Genomic DNA, 12,028 nt, shown 5'->3' with positions numbered 1-12,028 from the left:
AGGAAACAAACAAAAGTAGCATTTGTTCATGCAAAATCTCATGAGTATGTGCCACGATGTTCTTTACCTCTCAAACTGTGACACATAATTATAAAAATGTGCTTTCCCTGCTTTACCGCTGAGATCCAAAACTCCAAAAGCAAAAGTGTGCATTAAAACTAAAAGCACGTATTAAAATCACATCTAAGTACAAATTAAAGTTTTATAGTTACTTTAAATCTTTTCACTTCAATATTGGCACAAATCTGTCATCTAAGTAATAATAAGTCATCTCGAGTCATGTGCTGCAGTATTTATGACCCTAGTCAAACATGCTCTGTACAAAATGTGCCCATCAGGATACAAGCGAACATGTGCACGGCCTGGAAAATAATGTGGGTTTATCCCTTCCGATCTATGTATCTCCTCAAATTCCCTTATGCTGCAACATCATCCCTCTTTTTTTCACTGTTCTGACAGTTCATTCATCCCCCCAGCCTTCACCTCGGCTTTACCTCGCCCTCCCGTGATGCCCCTATAAGGTCCCATAGGAAGTGTGCTGGCACTCTGTTGTAATGTTAACTCAAACAAACACTGCAGGGACTACATCACAACATATGGTGTCTTATATAAAGTTGGATCATCCCTGTAAATTATTTATGCAGAATTATCCCCAGCTCAAAGCATACATTAAGTTCCATATGGCCTTAATTATTAATCTAAGCGTGTATGAGGAGTTGTCGACTCACTTGTTAGTAAAAAAACACTTTGCCAGTTTACTCCTGAGGGAGACAAACACCGTAGCAAGCTGTCAAGAAGCCAGAGTCCTAAATATGCATAAGTGATAATTGTAGTCCTTTTTGCCAAACTTTCTGAAAGTACTTTAGACTTTTGTATCTGTGGGGATCTCATTGATTAAAAAAAAACAGATCAATGTAACACAATTCATTTAAAATAGTTTGATGTATGATTAAGAGCAGCACAGGGCTCAGTCAAATCAAATCCCCTATGGTCTCTCTGTTTTAAATATATAAAAGTACTAAAATTTAAGTCATTAGTGTTAGCATACCAAAACGAATGAAACAGATAACACTGCCCAAGACATACTTTGCTTATAAAGGACATTCACCAAATATAAAAGAAATGACCAAAAGGGCTCAATAAAAAATAACTTCTCATTAAAACTAGACAGAAATGAACAGAGGAATAAGTACTGTTGGAAGTATAGGCTGATGTAATGCTTTGAAGAATACTGTGCTCTATTACTTTAAATATGACACATTTCGACATTTCTTTTGCTTTGGGTGGGTTCATAAATCATATCTTTGGTCTTCCCACATTACAGTCAGCCTAATACTTCCAGTGCCACTTAAATATAGTTAGTATAGCTAGAGGTCTGGTATCAAACCTTGTTTTTACTCCCAGCTCGAGGTTTGATTCTCGTGGAGCAGCAACAGTTCTCGGCTCCCAAGTTTTGTCAAAATAAACTGCTAATCTGCACAAATTATTTCTGCAACCCGTTAAAAGTGAAGGGAATTTCTAAAGCATTAAGAGTACACCATATTGTCCACTTCCATAGTCAAATGAGGTTCATCTGGTCTTCTGTTCATTTATTCCAATAGATTCTTTTTCCACGCCAAGGTTTAGTTAGTTTGTTTTCATATCTGACCGTTTCGACGCTCACTAGCAGTCTTCCTCTTCCTATGATGACTCCGGTCAGCTGATTTAAAAAGGTTTTGGCGCTGTCTTCCTACCGGTGGAGGCGGGACAACACTGCCATCTGCAAAACCGGGACGAGGGGGCCTTTTCATCGTCACACACCTGAGATACTGTACTGAAGATGTCGGACTGCAGATGACCTATCGTCCTGCCTCAACGGGTAGGAAAACAGCTCCAAAACCTGCTAACTGGACTCGAAGACCACTAGAGAGCAATCGAAACTGTCAGGTATGAAAACAAACTAACTAAACCTTGGTCTGGAAAAAGAATCTATTGAAATAAATGAACAGAAGACCAAGCGAAACTCATTTTACTGCAGAAGTGGACAATATGGCTTACGGTTAATGCTTTAGTTTTATTTGAAATTCCCCTCACTGTCTTTTAATGGTTTGATTTTTCTTTTACAAAAGGTGCACTTAACATTCACCTTGTAGAAACAATAGCAATACAGTGTCTATTGAGCGCCCATAAATTCCATCATCTGAAGTCCATCAAAGAGCTCACTTAGCACACTTAACCTTTGCGGAAGTGAAGTCTGCCTCTCCTTTGGCACCCATTTACATTTTAACGCTCCCTATAGGTAGTCTGATTTCTCGAAAAGAGCAAATGGGTTTTTATCCAGGTGAAGGGAAAAGGCAGACGAAGCTTTCCAATGAACGGAATACAGTATCTATTGAATTATGTAATTTGAGTCAAAACGGTAACCAGGACTAAGCAAGTGGTTTCAAATTTATATATAAAATTACATTTAAAAAGGCTGGGTAGCTGTATTTTGAGAGACTGGCGAAGACTGAGGCAGCAGGTTTTAGCTTGGTGGTAAAACATATCCAGAGCAGTTTTTTTTTTACAGTTTAAAGTACCAACTAATTTTTAAATACCACTAAAATGCGTGCAGCAAATGTCTAAAAAACAAGGAAAGTGTGTCTCTCGCATAGACTCTAAGAAGAATTTAGAAAGAATGTTAAGAGAATTAGGTAAAAAATCAAATCTATAGCAGGTTCTTTGTTGTTCCCATCACATACCGACATATTTCAGAAAATCAAGGTAGTATTTCACTGACTGAGAATGCCACAGAGCTAAAGAGCTATAGTCAACAAGCTCTTCTGCATGCAGGAGTTTGTATTCTGTATTCAGACGCCGAGTCCCATCGAGCATGAACGATGTGCACACTTACAAGCCTGAGATTTATTTCAATAACATGGCCACACTTATGTGAGCTCACAAACCGCAGCACCAAACAGTGTCAGTGGCATTTCAAAGACACTCCCAGAGTTTGATGCTAATCTAATGTTGTCAGGTGTGTGGAGGGGACTGTTCAGACGAGACGATGGGGAGCGGCCGCTTTGAAGTACGGCAACAATGGCAGAATTTTGCAGAATGCTGATTTAGGATTGGACTGGCAACATGGATTAGAGAAACCAAAATACCAAATGATGGCTTAAGCGGGGATCTAAAAGGGGTTTTATATGCCACGTTGAGCAAAACATTTGATGACATTCTTCAGTTTAAAATATCATGCAAGTTGACCATTATGACCTTTTAAGTTTTAATGATTTTACTTCATCATTAGCCTTCTAAGAGTTGTATTTATTGTTATGCATTTGTTCAGCGATCCAAGACACACACTTCTCCAATACTTCTTGGAGATGTGAGTCTGCATCTCCCCGAGTTCAGATGGGCATGATTGACAGGTGGATTAGCCAATCAGGGACATGCATGGTCTGTCCATATCAAAACAAATACAGCTGCTTAGGAGGAAGAAAGAACGCAGCAGAATCAATGAGTAAACCTGTGATCATTAAGAGTTTTTACTATATACTGTATGTGTGAGCTTCTTCTGTCTGTCTTGTGTGTCCTGTGTTTCTTATTTGTGGGTGCTTGTTTTGTTTCGTAATGTGTAATGTTCTTATTGCTTGAATTGTGTACTGCCTCAACTCCACAGTTTATACACTTGTAATTTCAACTTGTAGTGTTTATAATGTTATAATTTTCTAATCTTTACTATGTTTTAGGATGATCAATTACCATCGGTCCAGGGACTACAGATGAAAAATAGCCTATCGGGCTAATTCTGGTGCATTTACAGAAATGTTAATTAATGTACATTGTCCCTGTTAAATAAACTACATAAATACATAAAAAATAAAAGAAAAGCACTAAACTCAATGCACCTGAGGCTTGAGTTGATTGATTTTCACCTACACCCAATCCATGGTCACTTTCCCGTATATTACAGTTAATTATGACTATTTGGAAAATTCAGGTTGAGTCATTTTGCCTGGGATCATCATCATCATCATCATCATCATCATCATCATCATCATCATCATCATCATCATCATCATCATCATCATCATCATCATCATCATCATCATCATCATCATCATCATCATCATCATCATCATCATCATCATCATCATCATCATCATCATCATCATCATCATCAACAACAACAACAACAACAACAACAACAACAACAACAACAACAACAATAATAATGCATTTTATTTATAAGCGCCTTTCAAAACACTCAAGGACACTGAACAAGATAAAATTAGATAAAAACATACAAATACCATAAAACATGACAAAAAACTGATTGATAAAAGATGTGTGATTGGTTATAAGAGGTAGGACAGTCTGAACAGGTGAGTTTTTAGTCTGGATTTGAAGAGTGGAAGAGAGTCTAAAGTGCAGAGATCAGGAGGGAGAGAGTTCCAGAGCTGGGGGGCAGAGCGGCTGAAAGCCCTGTTCCCCATGGTCACAAGTCGGGCAGAGGGTACAGTGAGCTGGAGAGAGGAGAAGGAGTGGAGAGTGCGGGCAGGAGCAGCAATGTGGAGGAGGTCAGATATGTATGAAGGGGCTAAGTTGTGTATTCCTTTGAATACACACTTCTTCACTAATTTACAAAGATGTGAGTCTGGTCAACAGTGAATCTCCACGTTTATAAATTGGCATGATTGACAGGTGGATTGGCCTGGAAAAAATAAAGGAAGGAAAAATAAAAAAAAACATTGTGTATTTCTGTAGAATCAATGAGCAAAACACTAAACTGTTAATCTGAGGAGAGACAAATGTGTAAATCATAGGTGACCAATGAGCTCCTTCCTTTCACATGCGTCACAAAAACAGATCTGACTGCACGATCACATTTGACTGGGCTTGAGATGCAACAGAGACCGGAGAGACCAGACTTATATCAATGTCTATAAAAATACAGAGGGATATTATTCTGGATTTGCCAGGCAATGACTCATAAAATGAGTCCAAATGTCCCAAAATACTGCACAGCCATATTTTCAGAAACAGTGCGACAGTATAAGATATTCAAGAAATATTTTTGTAATATCCTTTTTTCCCTACAGCAGTGGATCAAATCTAAAATCAAACATCTCACACCTGAATTATAGCATAGTTTGAGGCACATAGGAAAAACAACATCTTGCCAAAAAAGTCAAAGTTACCCAACATTATTATTAACCATGACTCAATAGATGTATCAGTGGAATTGAGATAATTTCAAATATTAATAGTGCTCCAAAAATGGAAATACTTCCGCTCTCCCTTCCTCCTCCTCAGCCACTAAAGTTTTCCTTTGAGCAGCTTTCAAGACAATTTTCTGTCTTGTAACGAAATGTCAGGCCTGTACGAAGGGAGAGATGGGAATCAGAGCGGTAATCTCAAAGGTGGCAGTGGCGGCGTGTTTGAGCTGATAGCCGTCGTATCGCAGCTGACAGGGAGCACCGGCTTTATATTTAAAAAAAAAAAACAACACTCAAGACAACATGCTCCTCATCGCACTTTATATGTAAGACTTCAATGTCAATTCACGGCAGTTTCCCAGCCTTTTATACGAGTCATTATTGGGATTCAGTGGAGGTCTTGCTTTTCATCTTGCAAGATAACAGTTGGAAGGAGGGTCCTCAACATGGGGTCCACAACCAAAGCTTTCATCCAGGGTTTAACAAATGATTAGGACCCCCCACCTGTGTTTTTCTGTCACAACGCACAATCCAATCATGCACATAAGATTGGAAAGCACCAGGTGAAGTACGCGGAGCAGCCATGTTAGCAAACAGTGCTTTTTATGACTTTCACAGCTGGTTCCAGGGATGACAAATGTATTCATGAATGTGTCAATGAATGGTTTTCTTCTGTAGATGCAATGTGCTTTTAAGTAAGTGTGTTTCAATCTGCGTGCTTTTCACCTCTTTTACTCTTTTACCTCGTTAGTGAACAGAAGTAGGTAGTGTAAGGTATTTACCATCACGACTCCAAACTGGTATCTTGATTTACACATGCTAAGGTAAATAACATGTGCCCAACTGTGGATATAGAATGCATGGGGGATCAGCAGGACGCTATAGAGACCAGCGTGTGGGCTTACAAGGATGTGTGAACAAGAAGATAACACCAAAGTTCTAGTTTTGTGATTAAAGCCACTTCTTATCTGTAGTCCGTCTCCCTAAGGAATGTGTGATCCCCACGTTGAGAGGGTCATAAAACACTCACTTTGTTCGACATTGCCTAAAGTTTTGTATTGTATAACACCACGCTGATACGAAGAAGACCCGTCTCACAAACACATACATTGGGAGACCCTATAAAAGCTGTCAACAGGCACATCTCAGGACTCTCTTCTATCCTTTCCGGAGAGTTTGCTGTGTGGAACTCATTAAATCCTTCTGACTTTGTTTCAGTCTCTTTGTCCTCTTTGACGCTTACACCAGAAATGAACAATTCTTACAGTATGTAGGTAGTTTGCATAGGTATGGGTTGAATGTCTAATGTGTTGTCACTGTTACTGGGCGATGGTAGCTCAGTTGGTCAACCGAACATCATTGGTAGAGCGGTCAAATCCACGAAGAAACAAGTAGGCAGTAGGACTCCAGCTCCCACAGATGAACTGGTGTATGAATGTGTGAGTGGCCTTGAAGGTGGAAAGCACTACGTAAAACTGTGATCATTTACCATTAATAAAATCTGGATAAAGTCTGTTTTCATTAAGCTGCTGTATGTGTCTCTAGAACCAAGCAGGGGGGATTGTTGATCTGTAAAATTGCTCTCTTTTAAGCTTGCAAGGAGCAAATTCTGTGGTAAGTGGTTATTTTCAAATATTTTTTTATTCAGGTTAATGTGTTCCCAAGGGTAAAACTTCACATTCTCATTCACAAATACAGGACAACTATTTTCAGCATCACTATTTTATGAAGTGTATGTGTAAACCCGTGCTAAATATTTTGGACGAGAAGAAAAATGTGCTGCCGTTACTTCCCAGAATCACTGAAACTGAAGAACAAAGTTACGTCCTAATCTAACCTTTATAATCACGTACTATATTTGTATTATTTCTGTGCCCTTTGATTTTTCCTTCAGGTGTATTTTTACTTTGTGAGAGCTTAAAATGCTTTACCCTTCTGTAGAATATTGTCAAGTGGTCCTCCACCTTCTACCTCTAAATTAACATAATTTCCATATAACTTAAGTTGCTCATTAACTTTGAATAGCGCAGCGAAGTAAATAATAAGCTAATAAAAAGGCACCCATGTAAGTCATTACCACCAACCCCTGCTTGCGAGACAGATTGCATGGGCTCCTCTTCTCTCAAATGTGCACAAGCTGCTTATGTTAATCTGGCACTCACAGAAAGATCAGTGAGAGGCAGCGTCTGCAAACTGTTGTAGAGTGAACACAGGCACATGAAGAGGCTGTTCAGAGCTGCTCTCATTCAGAACTCAAAATCACCAGTGCGGGATCTATGGAGTCGTGTGTTCAGATAATGGTACTGTAGAGTTAAAGGTTTGTATCAGAAACCAAAACGCACGAGATGACTTTGCTCGCTTTTGGATTACTGTTCACTTTTAACCATATCAATTTACAATACAGTACATTTGGGTAAGGTATTATAGGCAACTCTAATGTTATGTGATGTAACTGGTAAAGGTCACATTTTTATATCGTGCTTTTTCACCTTCAAGGCACTTTCAAAGCGTTTTACATCAAGGAACCCTGCACCCAGTCACCCACACATTCATACACCAGTGTACGCAAACACTGTGAGTGAGTGGATCTGACTACTCAACCAGTGATGCTTATTTTTAGAGCGGGAGTCGAACCACCAACCTCCAGATCAGCGGGCAAACACTCTACCGACTAAGTTACTGTTGCCCAATGTCGGTTCAGTTTATTTTTCTATAACACAAACTTACAAGAGCACGGCTTAGCAAAATTGTTGATTCAACCAACAGAAAGTTTGAAATTCAAGCAGTGAAACATTGGTCAATAACAAACAAGCAGATTATCCAGCATTCACGAGAAACAACAAACGGATAACATGTCTCAGAGCGCCCCCTGTCCTTAGACCATCCCTCTCGGCAAGGAAAAACTCACAGGGAAGAAGATAATACGCCTAATGTATACATTTAATATTTAATGGCAAAAATCAACATCGTTTGGAGTCTGTATGCAAACAGTGCCTGGAAAACACTGGTCTTTGGTGCAGTTGAATAGGGACCACTGGGCAAGGTCGACAATGTGCCGTTTTGCTATTAGCTGCTATTATTCAAGGTATATGCGCTTTCGTTTGCAGCTTCATCAAAAATGCATGCTCTGAATTTCAGCGCCACTCCATACAGTCGGATTCTGGCTCATTCGCTTGGGTTACTCTAAAATAGGCTATGATAAAGTGCATTTTTATGTTTGATATTTATCTTTTTACACATTGTTACTAACACTGAAACACTGAAGCAATAACAAGAACATCCAGGTTAACAACTTGAACAAGGTTTTCACACATGCGTTTCCCCTGATGACTTTAGATCGTTTGCCACTTCTGTCTATAATCACGCACATCCATCACCGTGTTTTCTGCCAGTGTTTCACAGCAAAAGTGAGAAACAGCAATCAAATGAACACACTCACAAATATGATCACAACAGTACTGTAGAAATAAGTCTACAGGATAATGACAGGAAACGTCCCTGCACCCATTAAACCAGAGTGTGCTCAAACAAGGGGTCCATGACAAAGACAAACACGCAATGTATGTATTGTGTTATGATTTATGATGGAAGGGTGAAAGTCCAACCAGGAGAGATAACTTCTTTTTACAATAATGTCTTAAACCATTAATATTTTTAGGTCCAAACTATATACAGGACTAAGCCAGTTGTAAACCAGATGACCAATCAGAAATCAGTGGAGAGGGGAGCGAGAAAGAGTGAAGTTTGAATATTGTCTGGATGAAAGACTCTGCTTTATTTTGTTGTAAAGCACATAGCAGAATAACATAATCTAATTAAACCAACGAGCAACTAAACTCATTATTTCAAGGAGATTTCAAAGCAAATAAGCTCCAGTGCGTGTTTAGACCAAGAGGTTCAAGCTTTGAGGAAGCAAATCTCAAAGTTACACCTGTTTTATCATGAATACATGAGAATCTCACTCTACTCCCAGTCACGTATCTGTGGAAGTCACTTAAACTGCATCATGTACTATGACCATCTCCTTCACCCAAGCAAGTAACTATTAGCTACTGGTTATTTACTGTACACTGTAATACAGATTTGTAGCTTATTTGAGAGCTTTCATTTCAGAGATCCCCAGCCCAGCTAAATGCCTAGTGTGTTTTCCATGTGTTTTGCAGCAGGGTATTTTAACTTCAATAGGCTGCAGATGACTCAGGGGTCATGTCCTGTTGGTGTCTGGCTGCAGAAGCCTCTCTAGACTGTCTGAGTGAGTGCATCTGTTAGGGCTGAATGCACAGTGTTACTGAGAGGCCAGATGGCACATTAGACACTATGTATGTATATATATTCTATATGTGGGTGCATTCTGCCTTTCCAGCAAAGCACTCTGCTGTCCGTGCACCTGTGAAAAAAGAATCAGGTGTGTAATAAAGGTTGCTTTTTGCCTAAGCCGTAGCAAGGATATTTGCCAAGCCATTTAACTGCCAAGAAGCAGAAAACTGGCAGCCAACAGCAGTAGCAGCCAAACATGTCCATCAAACATGTGTGTAAGACGCACACAAAGGTTCACACATAAAATCTATAAACAATCATTATGTGCACAACCTGCCACGAGAAGCACAGCTGCACCATGATGCAGTGAGGTGGATCGATAGGCATCAGGAAGCCAGCAACACCCTGCTTCACCCCGGAGGCTCAGGCTAAGTTACTCAGCACTTTTTCTGGCCACTCAAGGGAAGCCACGCTGGGCTGTGGGCCAGCAGCCAAAGACTGCAAAGTAACAGAAGCAAACTTTTGACACTAAGTAATTCTGTCACCTGGGTGACAGTACCTATCATTATCTGCTTAGAGAGAGCACAGTTCACTTGGAATGTCTACTGCAAGGCCTTGTTGAATCATAGCTTTTGTGCACTCACAATTCAATGTGAAATTTTAAGTTTTGATCATTTACAAAGACCCCTACACCAACCTGACATCTGTGGCAGCAGAGCTAGATTCTGAGAGTGATCAGGTCAATCCACAAATCCACAGTCATCCCAAAACAAATGTCTTTCATTTACAGGTTTAGATTTGGATCACTTAAATTGCTCAAATTACCCAAACTGAAAGCAGTCCCATGGTATTGCAGTAAAAATCAATAGTACATGCAGACCTCATGTCATGCTCTAAATTCTGAGGATATTTTAAGTACCAAACAAGATGTCGTGTGCCGTTTCCCAGCTGGAGCAAACAGTACTGACTGACTGGAGCTTCGGATCATTTTAGGCCATCACTTTCCTTCAGATTCAAGATGTGTATTTGCATCTGGCCGCAATAATCCAATATTAATCCTGACAGCTCATTTCAGCTGCCAAAACTACTACTTTAAATGTGTTTAAAGCTTCAATTAAGAATGTGATGTACTACGTTTTATGTTGTTTTTTTTACTCCAAGAGGGATGTTAAGTAGCTACAGTGAAATTTGCCAAAAAAAATAAAAAAAAAAAAAAATAAAAAAAATGCTAAAACAGATTTTCCAGTTATTTTAGATGCAAAGATGATATGTGTTTTTGGTGAATTTTTTTTTTTTTTTTTTTTTTTTTTTTTTTTTTTTTTTTAGCTCAAATGCACTTTAGATTATAAACACATACAGTGGTGTCAATGGAGAAATAAGGATTAGCCTCAGAATATCATAATGTATCAGAAAGCCTTAACAAATACATTTTACATGTTTTTATTATACACAGCATTTTCATAAAGGCAACATCTTGATTTTTAGTATCTTACACAAATGTTGACCCTAATTTTCCATTGTGTTAAACAAACATGTCCTTTACTGCATGTTATGCTAAGTCTGTCTCTGTCCCAGACTTTTGAGCATTCTGCTGACATAACAGTCTAAAGGGTCCTCAAGACAGCCACTTTGAGGAATAAGACGCCAAAGGATCTGCAGGGAAGGAGCACATCAAACGGAGGCCCATCACAGAGGGAATGCAGATGGAGACTTGGCAGCACAGCCCTGTGCCCGTCCGCCCCTCTTCTCTTCTTCTCCTCTGCTTCTATGCTTCTCTGCCCTTCTGCCCCTCTGCCCTTCTGCTCCTCTGCCCCTTTGCCCCATGCCCAGTGATTAGAGCCTCAGCAGGCAGCCAGGGCGGTTTGTTGGAGGCAGGTGCTCATCGCCAGATGTTTGGACAAAAAGATAAAATCTTTTGTAGAGAAGCTGGGAATGATTTCAAATGTCTTTTATATAAAGAGGTTATGAGAGTTTGAAGCCTTGACTTATGACATTATATATATGTTTATATGTTTTTATCCGAATAATATTTTGTTGCCTGGGTTCCAGAATATACTCTTCTCCAAAACTTTACGAAGGTGTGAGTCTGGTCACCACCCATCTCTGTGAGTTCAGATGGACCTGAGTGACTTCTTTTGTGGGAAAGAAACACACATCACAGGGGACTGAAAAACAGCAGATCTCTGCAGAATCAATGACTGAAGCCCAAAACTCTGTTAATGTCATTTTATTCAAAATGATGGGTGACCAATTAGCTCCTTCGCTTAACATGTGTCACTTAAATGAACTTGTTTGATTGCATGGCTGTGTCTGGGCCTGGCTTAAGAAGCATGGAGCGAGTGGGGACCTGACTGATATGTCTCTCTATAAAATATACTGATCATTTGGGACCTTCCAGGCAATATATGTTGAATAGAAAAAATAAACATGTAGCAAGCATTAGTTATTTACTTTTTTGCAAACTTAAACACATATCATAGTAGCCAATTGTAATCAAATATTTGGCTTACATCCAATTATTACCATATTATCAGTCAAAATCAGTGCTCAACATGTTAAAGTGAAGATAATACAAACCTGGGAATATACAC

At 39.4% G+C, this 12,028-nt stretch overlaps 1 protein-coding gene across 1 annotated transcript in view; it reads right to left on the bottom strand.

Annotated features, from left to right (window-relative positions):
* The window catches only part of cdh13 (cadherin 13, H-cadherin (heart)), a 334,193-nt gene that overhangs the window by 241,293 nt on the left and 80,872 nt on the right, over positions 1-12,028 (bottom strand). The window lies entirely within an intron of this gene.

The sequence above is a fragment of the Periophthalmus magnuspinnatus genome, chromosome 6, assembly GCF_009829125.3.
Source record: "Periophthalmus magnuspinnatus isolate fPerMag1 chromosome 6, fPerMag1.2.pri, whole genome shotgun sequence".
Taxonomy (NCBI): Eukaryota; Metazoa; Chordata; class Actinopteri; order Gobiiformes; family Gobiidae; genus Periophthalmus; species Periophthalmus magnuspinnatus.
The sequence above is the reverse complement of the archived record's forward strand: the minus strand, read 5'-3'. Positions and strand labels throughout refer to the sequence as shown.